Source organism: Ambystoma mexicanum, chromosome 9 (assembly GCF_040938575.1).
Source record: "Ambystoma mexicanum isolate Mex_15411 chromosome 9, UKY_AmexF1_1, whole genome shotgun sequence".
NCBI lineage: Eukaryota > Metazoa > Chordata > Amphibia > Caudata > Ambystomatidae > Ambystoma > Ambystoma mexicanum.
The window spans coordinates 429,872,144-429,886,851 of NC_090931.1; the positions used below are offsets into that span (position 1 = coordinate 429,872,144).

Genomic DNA, 14,708 nt, shown 5'->3' on the forward strand with positions numbered 1-14,708 from the left:
AGGCATTTGACTCTGTCCACTGGGACTGGCTGTATGCCATTATGTAAAAAATGGGGTTTGGCCCAAACTATATGAAGTGGGCGAGACTGATATATACAGAACCAATGGCAAGGGTCAGGACAGGAAACACCTACTCGGAAAGATGGGAGCTCCAGAAGGGCACAAGGCAGGGAACCAATAGCAGCGTACCTTAGACAGGAATACAGTGATATTGGAATAAACATAAATGGGGTGGTACACATTATATCAATGTATGAGAATGATGTGTTGACATACCTGCGTGACCCAGAGGTAAACCTACAATATGTTCTTGAGGTCTTGGATAACTTTAGTGCATTATCAGGGATAAAGATAAACAAGGCCAAATCCACTCTATTTCCCCTGGCCCAGATCGTGAAAGTAAGAAATACAGACCTGCCCGTACTGCCCCTACCATGGAGTGTGACTCACTTCAAGTACCTTGGCCTCGACATAAATCATGAGCCCAAGCAAGAGCATGAGCAGAACACCATTCAGGCCAAAGAGGAGATGATCAATTCGATGCACTTATACCTAGGCTGATGCGTTGCTTTGGGAACATCCCCTACGATATACCTAGAAAGTTCTTCCAGGAGTTGGACGCAGATTGCAGGAGCTTTCTGTGGCAGGGAGGCAGGCAAAGGGTGGCACTGAACACGTTACAGAGACCCTAAGAGATGGGAGGGCTGAGGGTACCCAACTTTGAACTATATTACCTGGCGTGTCAGTTACAATATGTGGTGAATTGTATGGCAGACAAAGCTACAATGGACACTGCCCTTCTGCAGGCCACGATAGAGAAGCTCCACTTGCAGGACCTGGTATGGGCACCAGAGCGGGAGACCAAGGAGCATCCATTCCTACTGAACCCGGGCATTAAAGCAGGGTTATGGGGATCAGGGACCTGATCTCACCACAGGCACCACTGGCGGCAGTAATGGCTGTTAAAAGGGGACTGTAGGCTGTAGTCAAGACACACTGGGAGCCTTGCGGGATGCTGACAATAGGTGACCTATAGGAAGGAGATAGACAGTTTTCTCTGAACTACAGGCATCCACGGGCATACACAACGGTCAATTCCTGGTGCACGTAACAATACTAAAAACAATTTAAAAAAGGTGGCCTGAGATAGGGGGCACTTTGATAATCAATGATGATATGGAAACCATACTTAATGTCTTGGAGGGTAGGCAGGCTATTTCCAGGCTATATGAGATCCTAATTGTGAGTACCTTGAAGAAAGAGATGAAGTGCAGAGCGGGTTGGGAGAGAGAGTTGGGGAAGGTCTTTGAACATAAGGTGTGGTGTAAAATCATAGCGTACCACAAAAAGGTCTAGAGAAACGCTAAACTACAGATGCTCCAATTCTACATAACCCAAAGGGCATACCTAACACCTGAGGCTATAGCCAAATTCAAAGGCACAGGCACTCAGAAGTGCCCCAATTGTAACACGGAAAATGTGGGTATGACACACATTTTGGGAATGGGCGGCCACACAGGAATTTTTAAATAATATAACCTCTAACATAGCAGTCAAAGGCATTGTCCTGGACGTACAGACACCAGAAGCATGTATATTGGGGCAATTTAAAAGAGGGTCAAAACAAAAAGCAACAGGGAAGATGAAAGATCTCATATACGTGCTGGCAAAAAGAAACATTACCATGACATGGAAAGCCAAAGTTGTTCCAAGTGTGAACAGGTGGTGGGAGGATCTGAGAAAATGGACCACAGCAGAAACAGGTGCATGTGACAAGGCACTGAGAGAACAAAAGCAAGCACCTGGGCTGGACCTCATGCAATGGATAGCTCTGACCGTATCCATGTTCTGCCAGACCACTGACAATGATTTAGCACAGACGCAATAGTAAAGGAAGTTAACACACTGGACCTAATACAAATATGGTATACTGTAAGAAGGCTCGGGTGGGGAGAGGAGATAGTTTGGGATATTTGGGAATGTTAAAATGTTAAATGTTAATGGTAAGAAACACTGAGTGCTAAGGATTGTTGACATGATATAGGTGTAATGTTGAACAAAACCAATAAAACTAATTTTCAAAAAATGAATAAATGAATAAATATCTTGTAGATTATTCTGTCATAAAATCTATTTTTTTCTAAAACTCCAATGAATAGTCCGCGGAATATACGACTGTTCAGGGGTCAGTTTACGAAATGATACGTATGCGGACATCGAGGCATATACGGTCATGTCCAGTCTCGCATGATGCACTTTTAATTGGTCGGCATACAGTGCACCCAATTGCTGACAACCCTGTACACGCGGCTGGTGTCTGCTGCCCGCCCGAGGGCCACTGGCACACGTCGGCGATGCGGATGCCCCCAGACGTCATCATGCGTCCGCGCCCAATACAGTGTAATGGTATTTCCGCGGAAGGTGTCTGTGCTTTGTGGACACTTTGAAACTACGTTTTCGACCAATCTAGGATGTTTCAAGATGAAGCTCAAAGACCCATTCTTAGTTGATCTGGGAGCTTTTTCCAACTTTCCAAGGCCTATTTTCGACTTAATAATCCGCAGACAGTCGCGCGGTCCGCGGATGGTTCCTCTAAAGCAGGGTTGTCCAACATGTGGCCCGACGGCCGCAATGCGGCCTTCCAAGCCATTTTATGTGGCCCTCGATGCCCAAGAGCACAGACAAAGAATTAGGGTTACTTTTGTAAGTTTTGTATTTATTTTATACGCAGGAAGCGTTGTGGCTGCAGTTTCAGGGTAGGAATTGTAGTCCACACACATTACGATTTCCATTGGCTGAGAAACAGCCAATGGAAATACTGTTACCATGCAAGGCACATGTAGAAGTGGAAATAAATAAAATAAATAACTGCCTTGCATGGTAACAGTATTTCCATTGGCTGTTTACTCAGCCAATGGAAATCATAATCACATAATGTGTGTGGGTGGAGTGACGGGCACGCAGCGCCACCTTCACACATCTGTGTTACCGAGCCCAGCGCAGAGCCTGCGTCAGCCAGCAGCTCAGCCCAGCCCAAGTTCACACTGCTACGTGCGGTGCACACCAAAGCCTAGTTTTCCTTGCCTCCAGCAGTTGGAAGTACTGCCTTCCATATTTTCCAACGTATGTGTTCGGCATGCAGTGCTTTTGAGCCTCCGAGATACTGCTGGCCAGATACACCAAAACACAAGTATCTGGCCAGCAGTAGCTCGGAGGCTCAAAAGCAGCGTGGGCTGCCTTAATATTTGAAGATTCCGCTTCAGGAGGGAGGGTACAATTTGCATCACTTTTTGAAAAAAAAACTCCCCCTTGGGTACTATTCAAATTGTGTCACAAAAGGAATGAATTCCCACATGATTTTACTGCATGTGGGAATTAATTCCTTACCAAAATGGCTAGGCAACACAATCACGCAATCCACACCCGGAAAAGCAGCACAGCGAGTAAAATGCCTGGGGCTCTATCCAGTTTTTGTTTTTGCAACTGACAAGTGCTAACCTGGACGAGGCAAAACGGCCCTTGGGAGGTGTCCGTGCCCGTGTCGGAGGAAGGCCATCTGCGGGAGTGAATTTTCAGCGTGCATAACACCGAAGCCCACCAGATCCAATGCACTGTGGGCTTTACAGCAGACACCATGAGGTCAATTCCCTCCCCGGTTCCTACAACATGGCTCTCAACACAGCTGGAGTGATCCGAGTTCCGGCGCACCGCCCCACCCCTGGGCACTGGGAGTGGAGGGCACACGGCCGTGTCTAGTACTTCATACTTTAAGATTGTGCTTACATTGCGTTTCTTCATTTAGTTTCACCTTTGGGTGATCGCTTTTCCCCATTTTATCTGTTGAATTGGATTATGCTTCTTTCATTAGCACAGAAGTAATGAATGTGTATTACAGAGATAAGCTGCTATATGTATTAGGCACATTGCACAGGCAGCATCATTCATTAATCCAGAAGTAATGAATGTGCATTACAGAGATAAACTGGCATATGTATTGGGCACAATGCACAGGCAGCATCAATCACTAACACAGAAGTAATCAATGTGTATTACAGAGATTAACTTGCATATGTATTGGGCACACTGCACATGCTCAGGCAGCATCAATCATGCTTTGTAAAGGACAATGTTGGCCTAAATTGGGAACAGCCAGGATAAACATGTTGCTACAGAGGCATATTTTGGGTATTTTGGGCACAACCAACATGACAATGTGTTACATCAGTGACAGTGCTGTCTTTCACTGTGGACACATAGATAATTAAAATGTGTTGTGTTGTAAAATGTTCTTGTCTGCTGTTGGTGACATAGAATTTTCATGTTCCCCTTTAGAACTGATTATAAACATATGGCTTTTTGGTCAGTTTTTCTGCTGTAAAATGCACCATTTCAACCCATATTTGAAAATACATTCTTAGAGGGGGAACCCCCCCAAACCCTCCCTAGATCCTTATAGCTCCCTTGCTACGCTCGATCGCCCCCACTATTTCAGGAAAATATGAACACATACACACTGAAAGAAATCACAAGCAACTGACCTCAGATCATTTGATGGAGGACCTCCCTTAGATACTCACTGCCCCTGACACCAAAAGCTATCTTTGGGACTGCATGGCGCATCACTGCCTGTGATACAATTGTGTCAAAGGTCACACAATATTGCTTTTTAATATACTGCTTTGGGTGAGGTTGTTGACTTTTGGCTCGCCGGCCCACTGGGTGACAAAAAGTTAATGCTTCGGCCCCACATTCAAAAAGGTTGGACAAGCCTGCTCTAAAGGGTCTCACCCTTTACTTTTAGTCATTCTCAATCTGGCTATCCAAGAAAGAGCAATCCAGGAGAGATACCTGCTGAAAAACCTCCTATTTTACATCTAAAATGGCATCTGTCATGGCCATCCCTCCTTCTCAGGGGCCCCCACCACCAACAGCTGGAGGGCCTGGACAAGAGAACAGGCATGATGATGCAGAGGAGGATTGAGATGACCAGGAAGATGAGGCAGAGGAAGTTCCTACCTCCATCACCCGGAGAGAGTCATGGGTGTAACGTTTGTTAACCACCATTGGAGGGGTACCAAAGGCTTGTTCTGCCGGGGTTAAATGCACTGACTCAGTCACGGACAACCTGGGCAGCACTCTTTTGGTACCACCTCCATGAGCCACCACACTCGATCCAACCACCTGCGTGCTCTGAGAAAGGCTGTTCCTTTCTCAGGGAGAAGTAGGCTATCTTTCGCTACACCATCTTCCTCAACCACTCCTGCCACCACACAGGCTGCTCCTGTGGAGCAGAGGATCCCACCTGCTGCCTCACAGGCCATACATGGGGCTATTGATCCTTACTTTTCGAGGCGCACAGTCATCTGTATGTACCTCGACACACTGCTCTGAAGGGGGGAGCAGTTTCAAAGCGCTTTCGAGGGTGTGGTCAAGGAGCACAAGGAACACTGACCACTACCTTAGATTTAAGGCATGCCCAACACCTTCCCCTGTCCACCTGCCAATCCGCATCTGTGGTTGGTGTTTGCACATTTGCTTTTGAGCTACACGAGAAAAAACAATCTTCGAACGCGGAAAAGTTCCATTAACTTTGCAAATGTATCCTTCATGGAAAACTGTAAGGAAATTCCGGTGACATAGCCCAAACTGTTGCCTCCACAATGAACTACAACGATGTTTGTATGCCTCAAACTAACCATACTCTCGCAAAATGGTAGCAATTCTGCCTACTTTTTTCTTCAAACTCCATACAAGGAAACTTTAAATTCTTCAAATCCAAGATTCACAGGTAATCCACACTGCTCACAGTCATCTTTAACCAATGGATCCGAGAATCACCCACCATTCAGACACTCTGCTTCCTCAAAGCCAAAGCCATAGGCATCTTTACTGCACACAAAAAAGATGACTCTTGCTGCCCTGTCTTCCTGCACACCACAACCACAAAACCCGATTGGCCGCGGTCTGCAGTCCATGCAGTCCCCTTTCCATGCCTGGCATCTTTAAAAGACCCTGATGGCAGATGCAGGTCCACAGACAACCGTCTTGTCTGCAGACGGCATGGTCAAATAAGGGGTTGGGGAGGTTTAAAGTCAATTGTAATCATTTATTCTGCAATGGTGGCTCTTAAAAGAGACTTTTTTCAGGGGGTATGCATAAAAAGACCCCCTTTTTTTGCTTTTAGGTACTATAGTCACACATGCTTTATAACTTCTACCAAAACTGCTTTCCATTTTTTCTTCAAAATTTAAGTCCTAGACCTAACAAATGCTTAAGTGTACACTCCTTCCCTTTTAATTTGTTCACGCAAACGTTTTCAATGCATTTTGAACATTCAAAAGAAAAATATGATTGCCAACATCAGTCAAATGCACTCCATCGCTCCGAAAAGTATTTATGCCATTTAACTTGATATGTTCATTGTCAAAAGATGCCATTCCTAAACCATATAAAAAAGCACACATGCCTTTATTGACATGCTGCCTAGCTTCTTCCATTTGTGCACAAAACTAGTTTGGACGTCTGCATATTTGCCTTTGACTGATTTCGGAAAAAATAATCTTCTCAGCTGGAAACAGTTCCATTAGGCTTTTCAACACATCCTTCATGGCAAACTGCAAAGATACTACAGTCACATAGCTCAAACTGTTGTCTCCACAAATAATAATATCAGGATGTTTAAAGTGAGCCAAACTCTCACAGAATGGTAATAAGGTTGCCCAGTTTAACCTACAAACTGCCACTTCTTCCAATCCAATAGTAGCAGAGATGCCACGAGATTCAGTGTAAATCTTCAAAGAATGGATCCAATAATCTCCCACCATCCACACACTATGCTTCCTCATAGCCATATTCACTGTACACAATAAAGAAAACACTTCGCTACATGTCTTCCTGTACACCACAACCACAAAACCTGATTGGCTAAACCCTGATGTCGTTGGATGTTTGTGACGGTCTGCGGTCTCTGCAGTCCCCTTTCCATGCCAGGCATCCTTAAAGGACCTGGATGACCGCGTAGCACATGGCAGCCCTTCTACCCTTTTTACTTTTATGTTTGTAACAACCCTCATTGGCCGCTTTCAAACATCCATCCACCAATCACATCCAAAAACTCTACATGTAACCATGTCCTTTCAGTTCAACACTTTGAATGTACTCTAGAACTCTCCCAGTACGCATCAAAAACTACTGTGAAACTCTCCAAGATTTCTATTTGAGATTCAATTATTATTTATTTATTATTTATTATAAAGCACAACAAGCCCTTAGGACACAGTATCTACATTTAACAAAACATATTACAGGTATGCATATAATGTTTAAAGTAATATTTTAAAATGCGTCTATATATATATAATTACTGCAACTTACCCTGTAATAAGCTTCTCAATAAGCATGTTTGCTTCTTTAACCACTCTGTCAAATGCCATGTATTGCAGCATTCTGCACCTGGTCACATCATGTGGCAGTTACTTACATGTACTGCCAACATATTAAACTTCCACACACCAAGTGCCACTTAACAATGTTCAACAAATCGTTTGCATCTGCTTTTCCTTTCTTTTAGAAAAAGTTACACACACTGCTGCTGTAAATGCACATATGCATTTTTTTTTAACTTTGAACAAAATGCCCTAAAAAGAAACCTTTTCAAATGCACATTTTGCATTTTTCCTTTCACATAAATGTCATACTTTGCAACCTTTCTCATTACACCCCTTATAGTGCCACCATTCTCCACCTGCTCACACACGTGTGTATACTGCCAAATATATATATATATATATATATATATATATATATTTCATAGGGCAAGTCACCAACCTTCTAGGTAATAATATCAAAAAATATCAAAAAATCTACTAAAACGCTACTCCTAGGAGACATTAATCTAGGCTTCAATGACGCCAACGACAAAACTGCCACATCCTTCACAAAGGACCTTAGTGACCTTGGCTTCTCTCAGAAAGTCACCTCTCACACACATGCAAAAGGTTGCATCCTAGACCGGGTCATAGACCATAACTGCGACACAACCATTGTATCCAATATTGCCCTGCCATGGACAGACCACAACTGCATACAATGAACCATCCTTATAACGCCAACCGCTAAACTTACCCACCAGCACCGGCTACTCTAGCTAGAAGCATAACAAACTCACTGCAGAGAACATCAGTGCCCATCTCAACCTCCCATGCCTTGCACCCCCATTCTCACCTTACCCATCAATCTAGCAGAATTATTCAAAGACACACTGACCAGTGCCATCAACACTGTCGCCTCGCTAGAAAACAAAAAAGAGAAGAAATCATTCCACTCCAATTCCTGGTTCACAGAAGAGCTCCTAAATCTGCGAAACTCCAAACGTCAGGCACTAAAAACCTGGTAGGCGAACCCCTGTGACACCACTAAAGATATCTTATGATCCATCGCAAAAAAATACAAAGACGCCATATTCAAAACCAAATCAGAAACCTACAATAATAGAATCTCCTCAGCCAATTCACAAACCAAAGAACTCTTCACCATCTTTAAAGAACTAACAGTACCTCCCACTTGCACTGACAAAATTGTTAAAGATGAAGCCTGGTGCTCCAGCATTCAAGCTGCTTTGCTAAAAAATAGACCTCCTCCAGAACAAAATCTCAGACAATTACAAAGCCTTGCCTAAACAAAACCACCTGAAGCAAACCCATCAAAGATTCACAGGTATTAACCCTCCTAAATTCTCCTTTTCTGAAATATCCGAGGTAGATGTTATAGACATCCTTAAACATCTCAAACCCTCACTATGCAAGGGCGATGTATGCCCCCCTAAAATCATCAAAGAATGCGCTGAGCAACTCTCTCCTCTTATTACCGCCTTCATAAACGCCTCATTCAAAACAGGCATAGTCCCCGACGGCCTCAAAGAGGCTTGGGTACGTCCACTCCTAAAAAAAACCCCACTAGACCCATCCCAACCTAACAACTACAGACCCATAACAACAGTCCCATTTCTTCTTAAAATATTAGACAAAGCTGCCCACAGACAAATCCAACTCAAACCTAGGAAAGAGACAATCGGGGTTCCGCAAAGGACACTGAACAGAAACCGCCTTACTAGATCTGAAAAAACATATCACCACCATCCTTGACAAGGGAAAGCCTGCCCTACTTCTGCTCCTAGATCTCTCAGCAGCGTTTGATCTGGTCGACCACAACACCCTCACCAACCACCTCATGCATACAGCACACTTCTCCTACCACGCAGCAACCTGGATCACTTCCTTCTTAGAAGGCAGAGCAATGAAAGTGTTCTCAAATATAGCCAACTAACTGGATGCACTTGGGATCACATACACAAACTATGCTGATGACACCCAGGTGCTCCTTCCCCTCACTGGGAGCTATCTCCAAGATACAACAACCCTTCAACAAATTTACTCCACAATCCAAGCGTGGATGGCCACGAATGGCTTATGCCTTAACGCGGATAAAACTGAAATCCTCATCCTTGGTCAAAAATCCACTCTAGCCAAACTGGGTCCGACCTATCTAAACTTCTGCATTGACAACTGTGTCATCCCAGTCCTGTCCTCAGTTAAAACGCTCAGAGTCCAAATTGACGCTACACTATCCACGGATAAACAAGTTAGCGCCATTGTATCGGCTTCCACTCTGAGTACTAAACTGAGCAATGCCATAAAGCCATTTCTAACAAAAGACAACTGCCTCTCTATTGCTAGAGCCACCATAGGAGCCAAACTGGACTACTGCAATTCCCTCCTAGCTGGTACTTCAAAAAAAAAACTTAGCCAGACTCCAAACTACCCAAAAACAACTCTCTCAGAGCAGCTCTCAGTATTCCTAAAAGAGAACACATCTCTCAAGTAAGAAAAACTGTACATTGGCTACCAGTAAAAGACCGAATCAATTTCAAGATTCTCTCCACCACACACAAATGCATCAATTTGACCGCACCTTCCTACCTTTCTGACACGCTAGCGAGAACACAATCTACAAGACCCACCAGACTAGGGTACACCAACCAACTCACAGTGCCGCGAATCACCATGGCCATGGTAGGAGGAATAGAATTCCCTTATCTTGCACCTAAGCTATGGAACGCGCTACCCGCATCCCTTAGAGCGAAACCTCTCTCCAAGCCTTTCACCAAACCCTATAAACAACCCTCTTCAACTACCTGCTAGCTCATTGTCTTTACTCTGCTTACAGCTATGTTTTTCTGCACCAATTGTAACATGCGCCACCTTTTCCTTCTGCTTGTGTATACGTGAATGTAACTAAGATATGAACATCTACTGTAACCAGCGCCACAATGCCCAGGGGCTGCTGCGCGCTTAACAAATGTGAATAAATAAATAAATAATAAATAAATAAATGACCCAAACAACACTAGTCATAGTCCAATTGTTCAAACAACATAGTTAACATACTCTAATACACCACCCATAACACAACGTTATTAACTCTTTTTCTCAACAACTCCTCCTACCTTAATCAATAACAACTTCTCATAGTAAAAGTACTTCACCATTACCACATATACCCGCTAACTTTATTTTACAATTACCGGAAAAAGAAGATTGACAAAGACAGCTACCGAAGAAATAACACTCTTCACATCCAACAAAGTAAATACATTAATTTTAGTATGTATATCCCTCTAATTGTAACAATGTAATTTCAATATATATTAGCCTACAATATTCTTTTCTACTCAACAATATTGTATTTCTGTCTTCCTCATTACATTGCAACATTCACACTCTTTCTATTCCCATCTAAACATTGCTCTTTATTTAATACACCACCCATTCCTTACTGGCTAACAACACATCCATCTCTCATCAATTTATATACCACAATTTCACTTCCTTGCTATTACATACCCCTATTCACTTGAGGTTCTTATTCCCACCCAACAACTTTCAAACTCATTGCATTCCAATACACTAACACACATTAGCACACATATACACACACTTTTTCACCACTTTTCAATTACACCCACAAAACCATCATACCTATAAACTAAATCACACCATTATAACAACCACTGTTTTCCTCAAAACATCATAATGTCCCCACTTAATCAATCACACCACCACTCCCTTAGTCACTAACCCAAGCCCATCACACCTGCATAGCCTCTTACAACCTTCCCAACCATGCCTATCATCCCACTACACAATCACACAGCCCTCTATTCATCTCTACAACCACATTCACACACCCATGCATAATACATGCATATACATTCCACAACTTTCAAACACAAACCATATCGTCATCCACCTCTAAAACAATTTATAGAAAACATTAAAACAGAACAGATACTAACCTCACACAAAAAAAGCTCCTCTTGCTAAAACTAAAAGTTAAAAAAGATGTACAAACAAAAGCTACCCTACTAATGAACCTACCACTATATCTACCAATGTTAATGTAGCCACAGTAAAACATTCCAAAAAATCAATTTTACAAAAACATTTCCTCAGTAGAGTTCTTGAAAATCTAATAAAGGCAGCTAAAAAATGACAATCTACCCTTAAAAACTACCGCAGCAAACTAATCCTCAAGATTCTAATTGACAGCACATTTCTACTAAAGAAAAAGTTGTTTATATACATTATAAACAGAATGAAACCACAAACTAAATTAATCTATACATTACAAAGAGTAATTCTAAACATGCGCAATGTCATTATTGATACCTTTTCAAACTTCTGTAAAGGTGAATGGATTCACACAAGAAGCACAGAACCATATTTCAATGAAGACGCTTATAAACAACAGAAAATCCCAATTGCCATAGACAATAATGGCTGAGGGTATGAAATTGTAGGAGACAACATTATGGCAAAAGAACCCCCTATAGAAGAAACTTTGCCAACAAACTTTCAACCAAATGTAACTTTTGTCCAAACAAACCACCCAGAGTACAAATGGACATGCAGCTCAATATGTAACGTAAGCCAACAATGCTTTAAATCTTTATGACAATTCCTCAATCACTATGTGAAACTAAAAGACAAAAGTAGAATACAAACTTTACAAACCATGGACTCCTGCCCAGTACGCATCTACACTGGACTACGAGGACATTCATTAGAAAACATTAGCGAAAACGTCACAAACAGCAACCACATTACAAACACATACACAAAAGACATAGGCCCTCATTACGACCCTGGCGGAAAGTGACTGACCTGACCGCCATAGCGTAAATAGCGTTTCCGCCATTGTACGACGGAGCAAAGTGCGGCTAATTCCGACCCATCGGGCACGAGCACCACGCCATGGCGGAAGTGCAAAGTCCGCGATGGCGGAAATGTCCCCAAAACGGCCCTCACCGCCGCCGTACGGCGCCCTAGGTGCAATTCCGCCACCCATTTTAGCGGTCACCGCAATGAGCGGCAATCGGAAAGTACGGTGACCGTAAATATACGGAAACGGAAGTAAAAACATGGTCCCGGAATGGGAAACAGCACGCCGTACACCTATAAAAACACAATTTCCACACAACCATTAAAAATACTACCCTGAGACTCATCCCAACCCGTCATCCACCCTAGTGAAACCAATAAAAATGGGAAAAGTAGCGAAAAAAGCGTGCGACCGCAAGCGGCAGGTCCACTTCTCCCGTGAGGAACTCACCGTGCTCACAGAGACCCTCCAGGAGAATGCTGCCGTCGTCTTCTCGACGCAAATGACCAGGACGGCACTTGCGAACAAGAAGGCCATATGGACCCTGGTGGCACAGCGGGTAAGTGCGGTGGGGACCGCACCCCGCAACCCACAGCAATGCAGAAAGCGATGGGACGACTTGCGGATACGCGTACGGAGCATACTATCCGCCAACCGTAACATTGCCACAGCTACCGGGGGAGGATCGGAATCACCCATCAAGTTGACCCACTGGGAAGAAATCTGTGCCTCCACCATTGGAATGGAGAGTATAGAGGGAGTCGGAGGGATGGAGAAAGGAGTGCAGACATCCGAAGAATCAGGTAGGTGGGCCAAATAAAACAATGCTAAATCCACAATGTCCAATCATGTGAAGTACCATGTGTCCACATAGTGCAACAGTAACACATGTCCAGGAGAACGTCCACATACATAGGCCTGATAGCACACTTTAAAAGTCACATTAAATACATAAATAATTTAAAATCCTAAAAACACCCTCTACACGTGCAGCAGGCACACCCTAACTGCAGGCTGCAAAACAACTGCATCCTCAATCCACACAAAAATGAAACCACCTCCAAGGCCCCAACCCAAATCACCCTCAGGTACCACCCCAATGCATGTGATACATTGCCATTCCAATTTCCACAGACCCATTAATAACGCTCGCCCTCCTTTACTCCACCACAGGGCCCGATTCAAACGACGAGCTCCAGGACACCCCTACCAGCACACCTGCAAAGAGGGCCAAGACCAACGGCCAAAGACCCTCCACCTCAGCTGCACGCATCAAGACACGGCAGCAGCACAAATCAAGTGGCAGCACACAGGAGGGAACTTCAACAGGCACCCCAGCAGCCAGCATGCCCACAACAGCACCACCACAGGTCCCCCCAATGGATGCCACAGAAGGCACTGCTTCTGGTGGCAGCAGCACCATAGGTGACACTGCATTAATGGCAGCATGCTCCGACACAGAAAACGGGGATGTCGAAGTAAGATCCATCCATGACCTGTCTCAATCCCCCTGTCTGTTCCATCCCGTACACCATGAGGATACCACGCAGGGGCACCCACAAGACGACGACTGGCCATCCCCCACAAGCCCTGTGGCAAGGCAACATGAGGTGACCAGCCCCTCTGTGACACCACTGCAAATGGCCATGGCACAGCAGAGGCAACAGTCCCTCGACCAGGTGATCGTGCAACAGCAGCAACTGGCCACGCTCCTCAAGGACCATGCTGATGAATGTGGGGGTACTAAGGCAGCCATAGAAACATCAACTGAGACACTTAGGGCAGAAATGGAGAGAAGTACAGAGACACTAAGGGCACAAATGGAGAGAAGCACCGAGAGCCTGAGAGTACAAATGGAGAGAAGCACTGAGAGCCTGAGAGTACAAATGGAGAGAAGCACCAAGAGCCTGAGGGGGGAACTGCATGCGACGTCCAAAGACGTATGTGCTGAACTTGCCGCTGTGCGCCGTGTTCTCACTGAGCTCTCACAAACCCTTAGGGACATGCATGGACGTGAGCAGGCAGAGACATCATCCGTTGCAAGTTCCGTCCAGGGCAGCCCCCAACGTAGATCTGGGAGGAACCTGCGCTCCACAGGCAGGGGTGCCCCTGATACCCGGAGAGGGGGCTTGCAATAGCGACTGCCCACTGACAATGAGCATCTTTGGACACTGGTGTTCGGGGGGGAGGTAGGAGGGTGGAGGGGGTGTGTTGGGCTCACTTGGGTGGCGGGTCGATGGGGTGTGTAACATAATTTCACATATGCCATAAACAATGCACGATCATCCAATGAGATGTGTGGACATTGATCTTTGTGTACGAGGCCATTATAGGCGTACAGTCCATATTGTGCATGTTCCAGACACACACAGTGCCACAAGTCCCGTGTCCATGTATCAGCCACCAGGCGTGAATGCTAGAAGCATGCATCTATGATATGCTGATGAATGTCACGGCCCTCCTGTGCCTCGCAGACTCCTTGAGGTGCT

The 14,708-nt window shown here is 44.6% G+C and overlaps 1 protein-coding gene across 1 annotated transcript in view; it reads right to left on the reverse strand.

The window, feature by feature from the left end:
- The window catches only part of LOC138488129 (complement factor B-like), a 1,604,240-nt gene that overhangs the window by 1,104,185 nt on the left and 485,347 nt on the right, over nucleotides 1–14,708 (reverse strand). The gene's annotated exons all lie outside the window — the stretch shown is intronic.